The sequence below is a fragment of the Phyllostomus discolor genome, chromosome 15, assembly GCF_004126475.2.
Source record: "Phyllostomus discolor isolate MPI-MPIP mPhyDis1 chromosome 15, mPhyDis1.pri.v3, whole genome shotgun sequence".
NCBI lineage: Eukaryota > Metazoa > Chordata > Mammalia > Chiroptera > Phyllostomidae > Phyllostomus > Phyllostomus discolor.
The window spans coordinates 51,131-69,340 of NC_040917.2; the positions used below are offsets into that span (position 1 = coordinate 51,131).

The window sequence follows — 18,210 nt, forward strand, 5'->3', positions numbered from 1 at the left end:
GGTCTGACACCTTAGGAGACAGAACTACACTGTGATCATGCCATGGCACACATCTGAGGGTCACTGCTTCTTCTCATTGTCCGTAAATCACTCCTCAATAGATGTTCTACAATGTAACTAGAATAAATAATATTAGTCTTTTAGTTTCCAGAATTCACCATCTAAAATTTCCCTTTTGAAAATGTGTACATTTTCCATATTATAAGTTCCTTAGATTAACTAACATGGGGTACAATTTCATTTACAAGATACTTCCAATGCCTGAGTACTAGAACACCATGCATCTAGGCCCTAACTCATTTAAAATTCTAAGAATACTGTTACCACTTTTTTAGTCACTAATGAACTTATAACTAACAAAAAGAAGTTATCTAACTCTTCACATTGTCTTATTTCTTCATGTTTTCTTCCAAGCTTTAGCTATTTTTAAGTTATATATAACTAAAATAATGTGACAGTTATTACATGATAGCTTATGCACCTTGAAACTCTCTAGAATCAACTTTTACATCATTACAAATAATATAATTAAGTAATGTGTGTGACAAATTACATGGATAATTAAATACCCTTTATAGAAAAAAGAGTAAGTTACGGATATAATTTTTAAAAAGTCCTGATAGCAACAAAACAGATAAAATGCCTGGGAATAAACTTAACAAGAATGTTCAAGATCCATATAAACCAATTCATAACATGCTGCCTAATAAAAGACACCTGAACAACACTGACTGGGGTAGCTCAGTGGCTTGGTTGCCATGCTGAAGACCTAAAGGTCACCAGCTTGATTACTGACCCTGGCATGTGCCTGGGTGGAGGGTTCAGGCCCCAGTTGGGAGCGTTGAGATGCAACTAATAAAATGTTTTTCTCTCTCTATCACTCCCTTTTCCCTTCCCATACCCTTTCTCTAAAAATAAATATTTTTTTTCAAAAAGACCCTTGAACAACAGGAAAGTAACAGCATGCTCTTGGATAGAAAATATATAATGATCTCAATTTCCCACAGTTACCTATAAATGTAACATGATGTAGATTAAAATATCAGCAAAAAACAATTTAATCCTCACTTGAGGACATGCTTATTGATTTCAGAGAGAAGGAGAGGGAGGTAGAGAGAGAGGGAGAGAAACATTGATGTGAGAGAGAAACATTGATAGAAACATTGCCTCTCATGCATGTCCTCACTGGGGACCTAACTCACAACCTAGACATGTGCCCTGACTAGAGCTCGAGCTACAACCTTTAGGTTTATGGGATTGTTATGGGAGAAACTCAGTTCTTCTTGCTGATGCAGGAAATTACAGATCCGCAAGTGTATTAATGAGTCAGCAGAGTTTACTAGTGATATGTTTCATGGAAAAGAATGGGCCTTGCTAAGGTGTGGGTAAAAGGCACAGATTCTGGGCAGAGCAAGGTAAGGGTGGCAACAGGCAAGGGTGGAAAGAGTCTCAGATCCTTGGTCCTGAAGAGTTACGTAGTTGTCAGTGTAATAGTGTGCAGCCAAGCGGGGAGCCTCAGATAGGGATCTGTAATAAGATCAAGAAGAGCCTGGAGATAATTGGCTCCACACCACAGGGCCACACCTTCCCAGAATCTGGCAGCTGTAGCCAATTGTGAGAGGAGCCCAAAATGGGGCTTTAGAGGAAGATTGGTGCTGGGATTTAAACTGAGATGTGGCAGCCATTTGAGGGGAGAACCATGTGCAGCCCTGCAAGAGAGAACCGCACAGCTTTAGCAGAGTGAAGATTCCCGCAGCCCTGAGAGGGAGAACCACGTGGCTCTGGCAGAGTGGGGACTCCCGTGGTCCGGGGGGGAGAGGACCACGTGCCTTTGCCAGAGTAGGGACCCCCGCAGCTTTAGGAGATACGGTTCTCTTGACTGGGCAAAGGGGGAAGGAAGGAAGGACTGTGTCTGTTTGTGGTGTTTTAGGGGACTTTAGGATTTTTTTATAAAGACATTAGGTCACTACTTTAAGTTTGTATAGCACTAAATAAACATTTCCTTTCCTTTTCACAAATCTCTGGCATTGAGAGACGTCTTCCCTCTGGCGGCGGACATAACGGACCTGGAGGCTTCTTTCAGTCATAGTATATCGTCCCAGGCACCCCTTGTTTGTTCTGTAACAGCAGGATGGGGGTGAAGAAGTTACATGTTGATTGGTGGGTAAAGGTGGTAACAGCTTCCACGGGGTACATGACTGCCCAAACGCAGGTATGTGTGAGGGTCTGTTAACCCAAAACCTTATCTCACTCCAGATCCCATTTGTTCATATTATTTTAAAACAGATACATGACAGGAGCCAGTTAAAGCTGGGTCAGTTACCCTAAGTTATTTATGGGCTCTTTCTGTAAATATTAAGGACTCCCTCTTAAAACAGAGGGTGACGAGAGGTAGGCAAGTAACCAAAGTTGTTTTGTGGGCTTTTCCTTTGGGCACTGTGGACCCCCTCCCACATGCCAACCAGACCTTGGAATTAACACACAGTTTCAAAGGCTTTCTTTCCCAGACAGTAGAAACAATGCACAGAGTTTCAAGGACTTCCTTGAAGTGTTTCTTTTGATGTTCTGAACACCTGGCACTATTATTAGATCAGACTCAGGATGGCTGAGTCAGTGGGTGAGACATGTCTCCCTCCTCCTCCTTTCCTTGGTTTGCTATCTATCCTACCTAATAGGACAATGCTCGAGCAGACTGAGCCACATTGGCCAGGGCTCAGAATTTTTTTTTAGAGTAAAACAAGCTCAATTTAAGTGCACCTATTAAAATAAGGAAGAATTAAAGGGTGTATTGTATTGCCAAGCTATAGTAAGTAAAGGAGTGGAGTAATGCTCTGTGAATAGACAAAATGATGGAAAAGAATAGAAGGTCCTTTAATACATGCAGATCCACATGGAAATTGTGTTTTGTTTTCTTTACTTTTTAAGTTTGTTTATTTATTTATTTATTTATTTATTTGACTTGGAACATCTATCCTTTGCCTCTCACATGCTCCCAACTGGGAACCTAACCCATGACCTGTCACAGGTGGGCACAGGTAACCAGATTCTTGGTGATCACAGACAAAGAATTGAACCAAACACAGATAGTTTACAGCAGAAAGAGAGATAACAGATTTATTAAGCAATAGTACACCCCACAGAACATGGGAGTGGACTAACTTGGAGCAGAGATTGATCTCAGGGGCTGGAGAGATTCTATTCTTAAAAGACGATATTTCCTGGCTAGTTTTGGTGGGGTTTTATTGCCCATGTACAAGCAGTTATACTACAGTTATATTACTTTAAAGCTACTGCTAATGTGGTCTCCATGATTTTCCTTGATTGACCACTGGGGAACAGGGGGTCCCACAATGCTGATTTATTATAATGCTATTATAATGAAGCAGGGGTCATGTAGCACTGAGCAGGTGCATTCATGATTCACCATGATTCACCACTTTTCTACAAAGTAAGAACAACCAGTCTTAGAACAGGGTCTCTGTTGCATCAATTTCTTTATCTTAGCCCTGGAGCACCTCCAGAGTTTCCTCCTGACTATTTCCTGCCTCAAACCCAGGCATGTGCTCTGACTTGGAATGGAACTAGTGAACTTTTGGTTTGCAGGGAGATGCCCAGTCCACTGAGCCACAGCAGTCAGAGCCATTGCCTGAGTCTTGCATGTGGCTTGACCAGGGATCAAACCTACAACGTTGTTTAAAAAAAATCTGTAAAGATACAAAAAAAATCCACATGAGCCTTCGTGTGGATCAGAAGACTGAGCACAGGCTTGTAAACTGAATGGTCACAGTTGGATCCAGGCTTCATGGCTGGATTGTGGGCTAGATTCTGTTTGGAGTGTGTGAGAGGCAACCAATTGATGTATTTCTTACACACATCAACACATTTGTGTTCCTCTCCCTCTATTTCTCCCTCCTCCCCCTCCACTCTCTCCAAAAATAAATAAATAAAATCTTTAAAAAGCAAACTTAACATGAGCAGCAAAATTGGATTCAACCTTTATGGATGATCCACTACATCCAACGTTTCCTTCTGATCCGCATCAAGGTGTTTCCCCAGCGTGAACACCAGATGGCAGAAGAGAGGCACACTGAGAACATTTTTTTCAGTGATCATATTGTACTGTAAAGAAAGTTTCAACAAACTTCAAAGGATTGAAATTATATAAAGTAACATTTCTTGCTCTCATTGCAGTTAATGAATTCAGTAACAAAAGGTAACTGGAAAGTCCTTATATTTAGAAGTTATGAAACACACTTCTAATTAACCCCCAAATGAGTCATTATTGCAGTGGGAAAATAATTCAAACTGAAAGGCCCTGTGTTCTACAAGCTACTGGGGAAACGTGCTGTCTTCAGCGTTCACAGCAGGAAAGGACAGAACCTGGCGCTCCAACAGCTCTGAACCCACACAAAGACCCCCGCGTAGAGAGTCCAATCCAGAGAAAGTAGCAGGATGGAAATGTGCACATACAAATGTCTGGGAGGGTATACACTTAAAGTGGTAGCAGTTAATGTTTCATTGGGTAGGATTTTAATTAACTTCATTTTTCTGTATAGTTTAAGTAAGCTGCAACAAACAAAGACATTTTCATTTTAGGAAAAAAAAAGTACCAGAGAAAAACATGGAATAGTTTTATAAAATTATAAATAGTTCTATATAGAATATTTGTAATAATTGAATTATAATAATCTAGACTGTTGTGGGGACACCAGAAGCCTTTTCTTTTTACTCATCCTGTCAGGTCTCTTGACAGTCAGCAGGGAAAAATTTCTAACTGTTTAGCCCAAAGTGGCTCTTTTTCTTACTTGCAGTTCTTTGTGTACATTGCAGCAGTTCTGACAGAGGAAACACCTAACCTTTTCATCTCAAAGTGATGTGAGCCTGGGTCTGCCATTTACAAGCTACATTCTTTTGTACATGGAAGAAGCCTGCCAGGGTCTTTGCTTTGTCACCTGTAACATTTCTCACTTTTATAGCTTACAACATTTACCCCCAAAGTACCTCAACTTCAGACTCTGCTTTGCCTCCTGAGAGCCTGTGAGGCTGCATCTGGCAATGCTCAGAGAACTGGGACCAGAAGTCATGTGCTCCCAAAGCTGGTACGTGGTCTACATGATGTGCTCACGAGCAGTTGTCCCACAGGAATGGCTCACTAACATAGAGATCTCACACTCGTGCCCCACAAAGAGTCTAAGCACACTTTTCTTCTCCTCACAGACCCACTACAGCCACTCCCTGACCCCCACTCACTTCAAACACCCCTCCACCCCTCACCCACCCAATGCTCACCTAATTTTCTGTGGGCTGGCCTTACCCTGGACATTTCACTTTAACCTGAGAGTTGGTTTGACACTAAGGTCAGGGTGAGTGTGGGCCCACACACAGGGTCCCTAACCCTAAACCTAACCCTGACCCTGATCCTAACCTTAACCCTAACCTACCATTTACACAACACTTTGGATGAAAACCACCATTTTGAGTGGCAGGTGGTAGTTCCATTCTTTTGCACTGCCCCCCCATCTCTCCAGTTCCATGTTGTTGTAAAGTATCAAGCATTCATCCACCCTCACAATTTGTCTTGGAAACAGAAACAGAATTTCCTTATGTTTCCAAAGAAAATCCCACATGGAAAGTACATTAGGCTTTGATATTTTGAGAAGAGTGAAAATGCCAGTAAACAGAGTAAAATATTTGTGGCATGTATGAGAAGGTGTTGTGACAAATCAAACGTGTCAGGAATGGCTTGCAGCATTTCATGTGGGAGGTTTCTCACATGAAGATGCCCCAGGGGTGAACAGACCGGTTGCAGTGTAGAGCCATCAAGTTCAGATGTTTGCTGAGGACAGACCACGTGAGGCCATGTGGGACACAGGCCACACAGTCAAAGTACCCAAATCGATTGTCAAAAATCATTTGCACCAACATGATTATAGTAATAGTAATCCCACAAGGCCAAAAATATCACTTATGTTCATCCACTTTCAATACGAAAATGGTCACATAAACAATCAACAATTTTGATTAGTTTTTTCTTAACTCACGCCGATACAACATTTGTCATGATACAGTATAACAAAATGGTTTTGAATGAAGTTAAAGACAAGTACGTGAACCAGAGCCACATGGTGGGGGTGCGGAGATAGGGGATGAAGGCAGGGCTGGTGGGGGCCAAATTAACTTTTTTGCCAACCAGGCATAAAGCAGGCTTCACCCAGCATGACAGCATTGAGATCATGTAGAGTGTGTGATTTGCTCTCATAGCACTTAAGCTGGAATTCACTGAAAGTGGGTGATTGGAAGGTTCTGTCATTTGGTACTTATGAAATAGACGCATAAATAACCCCCAAAATGAACCACTATTTAAGTTACAAAATAATGAGCTGAATAATGCTAAAAACACTAGGTACCAAAACTTCAGAAAGAAGTCTTCACCCTTAAATACACAGGTTAGAAACAGAAGTGGAAATGCACAAGTTTTGCACCCATACGAGGACCCCAAGTCAGTAAATGAAGTCCAGGCACAGCGGAGGAAACAAGCCCACAGACACGTCTGGAGGGGCACGTACATAAAATGATAGTGCTTTTATTTTTTAACCTTTGGGTGAAAATTTTTGAATAAATTTTACTTTTCTCATTGCTTAAGGAAGCTGCAATAGACAAAGCCAATTACAAACAATTTTCAAACACACTTGAAACTTTTAAAAACCTCACTTTATTGCACTGCAAAGCCAGTTCCCACAAATGTCATATAAGACACGCTTATTCCTCCCTTCGCCCTTAATCTGGAAACCAGTCACAAGGTACCTGGACAGTCTTTACATTTAGATGTTTTCAAATGCACCTGGAAATACCACTGCCATCAAAACTCACTGATATTCCACTGAAACAACCACTTTTCCCTCTGACCTGTACTAAGCCCTCATTCCCCAAAATGACCACGAGGTGGCAGCAAAGATGGACACTCAGAACATACTGTACTATGGGCCTGGCCACAAAGTTCCTTCGGTTTTTACTGTGAGATGCAATGGCAGGCCCTTTTTCCATTTTCTCCAACAACGTGACTAGACAGCATATTCACCACTTTGTTAGACTGCCCTCTGCCACCTTTCAGGCTACTTCACCATTCCATCTTCCCACAGCCTCTTATATTTTGGAGCAGAGAAATCTCCCAGGTGCCATTCCACAGAATGGAAATTTTCCTCCATTAAGAGAATTTTGGAAAGGCTGAAATAAATGGCAATCCAAAGGGTCAGGGTGGGTGAGTGTTGCGTATGAATCAGAACACCCAAGCTGCAACTGTTTTTTTTCTTGGTCACCACAGAGAAATGTGTGTTCTGGCCTTATCCTGTCTGAAGATCACATGTCTTCTGCTGACAAATTCAGGACTCTTTCCCTCTGGTGGTGCTTTCCATTGGTCTGATGCAGAGCAGTGCTTGTTGGAAGTAACCGCCTGGTTTCTGGTGAGGAGCTCCTACTACAGGACTCCCTAAGGACCCCACCATATGCATAGCTTTGTCTCCTTTGGATGCAGACTCCCCTTTGGATTGGATGGTGATGGTTCCCTCCATGTGCCCACAATCTCTCTTGTTCCACATTAGTGTCACATATCAATGGTTCATCCTTCTCCCCCAATTTGTTTTGGAATTGTAAGGCTTTCCTTACATTTTAGTAGAGAATTGCATTTGGAAATGTGGTCAAGAAGGGTTCCCCCCTCCTCCCTTCTGAATTTCTGTGGAACGCAAACATCAAATCAATTAATGTAACCATGCTGGTGCAAATTATTTTTGACGCTATTGATTAGGATACTTTGAGTATGTCACCTGCTCCCACATGCATGCTCCCACCTGCTCCCAACATGGTCTGTCCTCAGTTAACATCTGGACTGGATGGCTCTCCACTGCAACTGGTCTATGTGACCCAGGGGGCAATTGCACATGAGAAGTCTGCAGCATGAAACTTCACAATCCACTTCTGACACATTTGATCAGTGATGGTACCTACTCCATAACCACTACAACTTTTTTTTTTTGCATTTAAGATGTGTTTTCACCTTTTTTTGAAATAACAAAACCTAATATGCCAATAATGTTGCTATCTTCATCTATCTTCAATATGAAAATTGCCACACAAATATTCACCAGTTCTGCTCAGATTTTTTAACGCATGATGAGATGACAGCTGTCACAGTAAAGTCCAAAAAAAAAAAAAAAAGGTTTCAAATGAAGTTAAAGATAAGTCATGGCATCAACCACGACCCCAACCCCTAATCCTAACCCCAAACCATGCCACACACCAGATACCTGATCAGGTGTCCGAAGTCTGTCCATGACTCCAGATGTCTGGCTTTGGACATCATACTCCAGAGAATAGTTTGTCCTATTTAAACCTGTAAACCCTTGAAATGTAAACATCTAATGTCTAAAAATATAAATCAGGTTTCTGTAAAAATTATAACAAATGAAGCAAATTAAATGATGCAATGATGATGCACATTAGACATAAGATGCATGAGGCTGCTGATGGAATATAATGGCATATCTTCCAAAGCAAAATTGATTAAAGTAAATGAGTAAATGTGATGTCCTCCTGATTAAAAAAATCTGGGCAGGAGAATAAGCTATTTGAGGAGTAAGAAGACTGCTGGGGACTGCCCTGCCTGGTCTCAGGAAGCTGTAACCCCCCATGACTTAGGCTAAGCGAAAGACCTCTGGACCAGAAGTCACTAAGGAGACAAAACTTATTTCCCTGGCATGAACGCTGCATGTTCTAATTCCTGGCTCCCTTGCATGATTGGCAGTCAATGACAGGTAACAATTCTCTAAGAGAATGAATCTAAGACAAACATGATTAGGGGGGAATGCCCTAAGGGAAGAGACTCACGGGGCTCTGGAAATGAAGGGGTGATCGAAATCAACCCCTGCCCCCTTGGTTTTGTCAAGGCCTGAGTCCTTGTGAGAAATCCAAGTCTCCTGGCTGCCTTTGTCTTCTCTGTTAACTCAGGCTAGCAGGGGCAGTGCAGCCCAGACCAGAAACGACGGGTCCCCAGGATAATCAAGCCTGGGACATAGAATATGCAAGATCCTGTGAGATCTGTTTGCTGGAGGTTGTTATTAGATTATAATTTGAAAGCACAGACAGGAACCCAGAACTGCCCTTTGAGCCCTGTTAGATAAAACCCCAAGCTCTGCCCAGAACCACAGCGGGGGTTCTGTCTGCACCTTCATAAGTCACCTACTTCTTTTGATCTTTTCGGCCAGACTGTAAATCCACAAACTAAGTCTGTATTCTCAATAAAAACCTGCTTGGAAATGGATACGGCATGCTCTCCACTAGAGAAAGTGGCCATGGTGCTCTCCCCACTAGAGAGTGTCACCCTTATGTTCCTATTTCTCCAAAGGACCTAGTTGTCTCTGTGTATGTTTTTTCTCATATTTTGATGAGCATCCACAGCTGAAATGAATACTTCTGGCCAGTATCTGCCACAGAAGACCACCCACGGAATTGAAGAAAATAGTTGGACATTGTACTTTCAATAAGACTTGTTACCACAACAAAGAACAGTATAACTCATCAATGGAGAGATACCTATATTTTTAAAGAACTTGAATAGTCCCTTGTAGAGATAAGATGTATGCACAAGTGGTAAAAAATCAGAGAGGATGTTCAATGCCTACATCACTGCGCGATACCCTTCCCAGTCACTCCAAAGGCTATAATTGAGACAGTAAAACTGAGAAGTGTTTATAATCACAAACAAAAATTAGAATGATTGACCATTTCTTTTCTAAATGTAAAATATTTCAGACCTTATATAAAATAGTTTGTCATTTCCTCAAAAATTACCCTACTGTGTTCAATAACTCCACTTTGAAACACATACCTGAGAAATTGAAGATAGATGTTATAACAAACTTATATATGATTATTCATAACAGCACTGTTAACAACAACCAAAAGGTAGAAAACATTCAAATGTCCATCCACAGGTAAATGAATACACAAAATTTGGTTATTCTGTCACCGGAAAGGTACTGGGCTGTAGGGGACTGGTCTGTTTCAGTCTGGCAAATGTGACTCAGCCCTGTATGGAAACCTACAGAAGTGAAGTGGTGGGCAGGAGCCAGACCTTCAAACTGAGTTTTCCCATGAGAATCAGGCCTAGAAAATGCATACTGAATGTTATGGCTTGCTCTTGCTAAAACTCCATCACCCTGGTCTGAAATAATACATGTGTATTGTCTATCTTCAAGATGATTTCCAAAGACTGTGAATGTTCCTAAAGACAGAGCTAATCAACTCACCACCTTTCCCCTCTGCATATGTTATTTTCATTTCCTTGATTGTACCTAAAATGTAGACAATGATATTCTATGTAATAGATAATAAATCTTTCTCTGGTATAAGACCCGAGAAAAACAATAAAAGCCTGTCGAGGCAAGGATCGGGGCATTCTCCTCTTGAGAGAGTGGCCGAAGCACTCATAGACAGTCTCCCCTTGAGAAAGTAACCATGCCATCCCCTTTCTCTCCACAGGACTGCTGTCTCCTGCGCATTTATTTTCTCTTTCAGCCAAAACAGGCAGACTCTGCTGACTGGAGTCCACCACCTCTGACATCCAGGAGCAGGGACACGGAGGCTACCAGCCCTTATTGCGGCCAACATACCAATGTGGTTGGAATACACACAATAGCCCAGGTAAGGGATAACGACCCTGAGTGCTTTTCAGTAAGGTCCTAGGGTGTGTTGTATTTCAGGGGAAAAGGGATATTTTTTCCAAGGCCACCCTCTCTCTCGACTGCACACTCTTTAGTAACGGGAAGCCTTGCCCTCTCTCTCCGGCAATCACTGCACCCTGCAGGCATGGGTCAAGCATTTAAGAGCCACAAAGGTGCTCACCACAACAAAGCCACCCATGACAGGATGAGCTGGACGTGGGCTGGGAAAGAACACTAGGTTTCCTGCCAACTTCAAGAAAAAGCCAATGCAACGAGAGACGCACTGTAAAAAATATTCACAAGCCCATCCTTGTGGCACAACCCCCAATCAGGTTGCAGGCTTGGGAGAGAGAGCAATGACTTTTCCTTTCAATTAGCTTTTTTTTCTTACAAGCACCTCTGCACACTCTTTCTTTAAAAGCTGCCTTTTGTAGCCCTTTTGCCTCTGCCCACCTGAAAACAGAAAAGCAGATAGTAAATGACAGTTCCGGTTCCAACTGGACTTGGGAGATTGCTTTGAGAACTCAAGAGTTAGTTAACAAGGTTGTTTATGAGTGTCTCAGCTTCTTGCTGAAGCACTGAAGATAACAGGCATTCCTCTCTCTGCTTTGAGATTTCAGGCTTCCCTATGTGAATAGGAGCCCTGCGGATGTGTCTGGGGTCAATCCTGAGATGTGCAGGGGCCTCACAGGGAATCCCAATCACAGTGATTTAACACTTGGCTCAATCAGGGAGGGCGATATAAAGGTTGGTCACCTGGCACTTCAAGCCCCTCCTCACAGTCTTAGACATGTGGGAAAAACCTGAAACCCATAAGTGGGGCTAGGGTACCCTGGATACCAGGCAGCCCTCCTCAACTGTCTCCCACCCACAGTACATTTTTGACCTGCCACATTGTATTCCCCAATAGATAATTAGCTAGGGTTTAGTACAGGCTGCAGAGTCTGTGAGGGCAGAAATCAAAAGTAAAAAAGGAACCTTTTAACAACAGGAATGGGCTCTCTAAAGAACAAGAGCAATGTTTTATGCTAATTCAGCTGTTTTTTAAAGCTGCTAAGTATCTCCCTGATAAGGGATCTTTAGACTTAGTTATTTAAGAAAAAGTTGGGCAGAAGTTGAAACAGCACTAGGTGGTGTAAGATAAGGGCTAGTGTCTCACGCCCTCCTTTAGAGAATTTAATTTGAAAATACTGGTTTGCTTGAATTTTATTTCTGTTTCTGTTTGAAAGGTAATGTCTGAGTCTCAAAATGTTTTAGTAAATAGAATGAGATCTCTAATGTTACACCATAAGAATTCTGCTCAGAAAGAATTTAAATAGATTATTTTTTAAAAAGGAAACAGAAACAGATCTCACTTCCCTCAGATAGTAAGAAGCTCAGGAAGAAAAAACAATGAAAACGCATGTCTTTTAAACACTCTGAATGCTCCTCCTGGAGGCCCAGATGCTGCTTTGGGCCTGGAAACCAGCTGTGCCAAGCTTAGCATCTCCCCTGCCTCATCTCCAGTCTCCCTAGAAGTTTCAAGGGCACTAGATAATGAGATGGCTCACTCTTGAGCACACTCAAGCAATGCAGTAGTCACAAAGAACAAAAAAATGTAAATGTATTTGCCAGTGGGGGAGGGGACTGTTTCTGAAAGTTATGAAATGTCTTCATAAATTTGCCCATCTAAAGCATGCTAATTACTTACTTTTATTTATCACTATCAGTTGAGAATTTTAATTAAATTAGGAAAATATATGGTTTTGGTAATGAAAGGTATAAATTATGGCATTTAGTCTTAAAAAAGAATAGGATTCAATGCGGGCTGTTCTAAAATTGGTTATCTCTGAATGAGTTAAAAGGGCAAACTAAAATGGGCTAGAAAAGTTGAAGAAGGGTTGTGCAAGTTGAAGAGAGTCTGTATAAGTCGAAGATGGTCTGTGTAAATTGAAGGAGGATTGTATTAGGGAAAAAGAAAAAAAAAACAAGGATTAAGGAAGTGAAGAAAAGAAAGAAGGAATTAAGGAAGTGAAGGACTCTGAAGGAGAAAGGTAAGAAGGGATAAAGGAAAAGGATATGTGCCATATTCATGTGCAGCATGGGAAGGAAGGGCATTAGAGTAACTAAAGACGGGAAGTAGAAGTATAAAAAAACAAGAAGAAGAAAGAAAATTAAGCATCTATTAAAAAAAATAAAAAACAAAGAAAAACAACTGCTCCCTACCTGTTGCAAACTAGAAAGTCAAGGGTTAAGGACTAAAAGCCAAAAAGAACCCTTCCAGAAGGGCAAAAATCAGATACCCAAAGCTAAACAAATAGAAAAAGGTAAAAGACTGTTTCTTTATCAATCCAAAACTAAGCAAATAATTAAAGAATGCCCTGACTGTGAAGCCCTTACTAAGGTACCTCCATCCATGGGAGTTAACCCTCGAGGACTAAGTTCTCAAACAATTTGGCAAACAGATGTAACTCATTACTCTCCTTTGGAAAATTCAAATGCATTCATATTTCTATTGATATTTATTCTGATGTCCTACATGCATCTACTTTGACAGAAGAATCTGCCAAAAATATACAAGCCCATTGGCTTGAATGTTTTAATCATTTATGAAGGACTCAGCAAATTAAAACTGATAATGGCCCAGGACATCTTGCCCTATTGTGAACCACCCTGCCTGGTATCAGAAGCTGTAACCCCTGCCAAGCTAAGGCTGAGGGAACGACCTTGGAACCATAAGCTTATCTGACTGACAGAAACACTGCTTCTGCTACTTCATCCATAACTGGCCCCCAATGCTTGGTCAGTTAGCCAATGATGGGTAAGATTCTCCAAGGGGGGAGCAAACTAAGACAGGCATGATCACATGCTTCCTTGGTGGGAGGCCCCCAAGTAAGGCCTTTGGGGGCTACAGCAAAAGGGGGTGATGGACCCTCACCCCTCGGCTTTGACAAAGCCTGAGTCTTCATTGTCTGTGGGAAAATATCCTAATCTCTTGGCTGCCTTAGTTCCCTTGCTCCACCTAAGCCTGAAACAATGACAGAGGGTGGTGCAGCCCTGTGCTGGAAAGGGCGGGTTCCCCAGGTGATCAGGCCTAAGAAAGAATATGTAAAATCCTGTGAAACCTGCTTTGTTTAGAATGCTCTCAGTTGAATGATAAGGGTCCAAGGGAGAAGTGAGTTTGTTCCTTAAAGTTTTACAGTTCTTTGACCCTGACTCAAAACAGGCCCTCATACTTCCTTGTTTTCTATTGTTTGATCCTTATTTCCTGGCAATGAGTAGTGAGCTTTACCTGAATTCTTATGCAAACAAACCCAATAAAAAGCCTGCTTGGGCGGGAGAACTAGGCACTCTCCCTTAGGGGTGTTCTCCCCCAGGGAGGGTGGCCATGGTGCTCCCCACTAGAGAGAGTGGCCATTCCGTCCCTATTTTTCCACAGGACCTGGTTGTCTCTGTGGATGTTTTTCTCATGTCTCGATGAGCCATCCACAGCATTCTGTGGTCACTGCTGGTCGGTGGCCAAGTCATTGCCCATTCTACTCAACCCTTCCTTCAGCATTGGACTATCCAACATAAAACAGGAATACCTTATAATCAAACCAGTCAGGGAATTGTTGAATGGGTGAATCATGCCTTTAAAAATCTTTTTTAAAAAATGAAAAAAGGGGGATCAAGAGTCTACCCCCAAAACTTGATTATGTTAGCCATGTTTACATATAATTTTCTAAACTGTGATGAATCACTCTGTACTCCAATTGAGAAACATTTTCAGAAGTGAGAACCAAAGTCATCTTATCCTCAGGTTCTATACAGAGATCCACTGAGAGATGGTACTTGGAGAGGTCCTGTAGATCTTTTAACATGGGGAAGAGGGAATGCATGTGTTTCCATCCCTACAGGTCCTGTCTTGCTTCCAGCTAAAAGGGTGAAGCCTTATCATGAACGAAACAGACATCAAGCTCCACTACCTGGAGATGAAAGCCGATCAGCTGGCAGATCAGGTGGCCCAGCTGACCCTGAACAATCAGAAGGAACACAGACACCCATGGAATCATTCACAGAAATGCTATGCTTCAACAGGCCAAGATTGATCAAGAAATCCTGACTCGGCTTTCTGCAGTTGAATCAGCCCTCAACTGGGTCAGTGAGTGCCAGGACGTGCTAGTGACCGGTCAGCAGCTGACCTGTGATCCTAGTTTCTCCAAACTGTGTGTCACCCCACTACAATGGATCTTCAGCCAATACTCCTGAAGTGACATTCAACATCATCTAAGAGGAGCTTTTTATACTGATTCAAAGGGACATATGAATAAATTGCAACTGGGTTTACACCGACAGTTGCAGGACATTCAATGCTTAACTAAGCAGGAGATTTTTCAAACCCTTCATGATAATCTGGGCTCATTAAATCCAAAACACTGGTTTGATGGACTCAACCTAAGACTGTGGTTCATTGGAGGCACTGGTTGTTTACTGGTTTTAATAACGCTTCATATATCACAATGCGTTTTACAGATTATTTGCCCAGGGTTTCAAAAGAGACCAGCAAGTAGCAAGTCTTGTGGCATGCATCACCACAACAGCCTTAACAAAAAAAGGGGGAGGTTGTAGGGGACCAGTTTGTTTCAGTCTGGCAAATGTGACTCAGCTCTGTATGGAAAACCCACAGAAGTGAAGTGGTGGGCAGGAGCCAGACCTTCAAACTGAGTTTTACCATGGGAATCAGACCTAGAAAATGCATATTGATTGTTACGGCTTGCTCTTGCTAAAACTCCATCACCCTGGTCTAAAGCAGCAAATGTGGATTGCCTATCTTCAAGGTAATTTCCAAAGCCTGTGTGAATGTTCCTAAGGACAGAGCTAATCAGCTAGTCACCATTCCTCTGCATGTTATTTTAATTTCCTTGATTGTACCTAAAATGTAGACAATGATATTCTATGTAATAGATAATAAATATTTCTCTGATGTAAGACCCAGAAAAACAATAAAAGCCTGTCTAGGCAAGGGTCAGGGCACTCTCCTCTTGAGAGAGTGGCCAAGGCATTCATAGACAGTCTCCCTTTGAGAGAGTAGCAGTGCCGTCCCTTTTTTCTCCACAGGACTGCTGTCTCCTGTGCATTTATTTTCTCTTTCAGCCACAACAGGTGGACCCTGCTGACTGGAGTCCACCAAACTGGACCCAAGGCAGGTTTGCCCTGGCAAGGTCTCATATGTGCAGATTTTTGACTTTGTGTAATAAAAATTTCACAACACAAAGCTAGGGCATTTTTCAAGTTTGTATATTAAATCTAAGGACAGTGAAACAAAGAAAGGGCTTCAGATAGAAGAGGTGGAATTACAGCAACAAGAGTGAGCATAGGCGGGCTGTTTCTGGGGAAACAGAAAAGTTAGACACAAAAAAGGTCCCTGAAGACAGGATCAGGGGGTGAGCCTGGGATGAGCTGCCACTGCCCACTGCTCTGCTGGCTGCAAGTCTCCTTGGGACCTTTGGAGACAAGGAGAAACAAAGCAAAGATATTCAACTAAGAAAAGAAGAGAAGGGAAGGCACATGTGTGCTCAAGAAACAGTGCATGCTGGGTCCTTTTTTAAGGTTTTCTTGTTTTCTAATGTTGAGGACTTTAGAGGAGGTCTCAGAAGAGTAATCTACACAGAATACTCAGGTTCCCAGGGGTGTCCTTTGATGTGCTGCTTCAGCAAAATGGGCACACACGGTCATCAGGGTCCTTCTCTGGTGAATTTCTCCTTCAGAAAAGTCACCAGAGAAGGGCTGGGACTGAGGCGGGTCTTCTCCTGCATGGTCTGCAATGTGTGAACCATTTGCTCTCCAATGCCGTTGGTTAGGGAAGATAAAATCCTCAGATTTATTACCTGGATATAAATTGTTAGGCCTTATTTAGTTATCAAGCTCAGCTTTCCCATTTCACTACCAAGGAATGTTCCTACCTTTTTAATTAACCTGCCTCAACTCCATACACTTGGGGATTCATATAGGCATTGAATTTGTCAAAATGTTCATCTGTTGAAAGACACCAGACACCAGAGCCAAACTCAGGATCCTGGACACAGGCCTTTGACTCTGAAACCTGGACCCTGGAGCAGACTCAAACCAAAACCAGGACTCCAGGCCCAAAGCCCCAAACCTAAAGCCCTATGCCCTCACCTGACCCAGACCATGAGATCCGAAGGCCAAACACCAAATGCCAGGGACTGACACTGGACCCTTAATGCCAGATTCCATGCACCACAACCTAAATCTCCATCTGCACATGGATCTTGCATTCAAATCCAGGACACAGAGCCACATCCTAAGACGTGCAAGACTGCAGACACACAACCAAATACATTTTGACTCTGAAGCACAGGACCTGGACACTGGACACAGATCTATAACTAGGATGCCATGGCCAGAATTTGGAGCTGGAGCCAGACACCAGGGCCCCATTGCTAGAGGCCACAGGCAGGAGCTGAACCAGATCCTTCCATCATAACAAACCCGTGATTCAATAAGATAAAATCCATGTCTCTCTAAATGCAAACTTCAAAATTTTACCAAACCCAGCAGCAATAGGTCAAAAGACAGATTGAACAAAAAGGATGCTGACCTTGGATGGCAGATGCCCATGACCTCTCAGCTGCAACAGGTTCAGGAGTTAGCACTGTCTCACCATTCATTCCACAATGCTGGCTTTTCAAAACTGTGAGGAATTAAAAAGGGATTATTTTCCACAAAACCTTGTTGGCTCTAACACCTGTGGGATAATAATTACAATAATGTAATCAGATCACTACAAGATATTCAAAATTTAATACATGCATGAGTACAAGTAAATACCAGACAATGAGGTGATATCAGGTATATAGGACCTTTGGAAGTATGAGGAAACAGAGTCTTATAGTGGTAAAATGGGTGATAGGAAATTTATGAAAAGTGCAGCATTCATGGAATGTTACTTTTTGTTAAGCAGTTCCACAAACTACAGGACACAAGCTAAATCAATAAACTCTTCCAAATTTCATCAATGTAGTCATTCAGTAGAGAATAAGTTACTTTGCTAAAATTGTTAAATCTTGTGGCAACAGCAGCAGACACAGCCTGAGAGAGCAACCAGCTGCCAGGAGGGCCTTGAATTGCCCACAGGGGGGTCAAAGGACTGAGTGTCTCTGTCCAGTGCAGTGTGGACTGCCCTCCTCTGCCTGTAGTCGGCGGAGTGCAGCAGAGCCCACGAGTGCAAGTCAGGTCACCATGAAGCCACAACCAGGAGGTGAGCCACAGCCACACAGGTGGGACAATGATGCAGTCAGGACCTCAATGCTTCCGGTATATCAGGCGGCCAGGATATGGGAGTGTTTAAAACATTGATGCAGCTGGGACATCACTGAGCCAGGATATTGATGCAGGAGGACAAAGGTACAGCCAGGACACTGACACAGACAGGACATTGATGTGGCCAAGACATCTACACGGAAAGGACAGTGGTGCAGCTCACATATTGACTCAGTCAAGGCATTGACTC

General features: G+C 42.5%; 1 long non-coding RNA gene across 1 annotated transcript; it reads right to left on the reverse strand.

Moving 5' to 3' along the window:
* Window positions 1-375: 375 nt before the first annotated feature.
* LOC118498283 lies at window positions 376-17,873 on the reverse strand. Its single transcript, XR_004900804.1, has 3 exons — window positions 17,186-17,873; window positions 8,733-8,736; window positions 376-388 (listed from the first exon to the last, which is right to left on the reverse strand). It is a non-coding gene; the product is annotated as an uncharacterized LOC118498283 (long non-coding RNA).
* Between the last annotated feature and the right edge of the window lie 337 nt (window positions 17,874-18,210).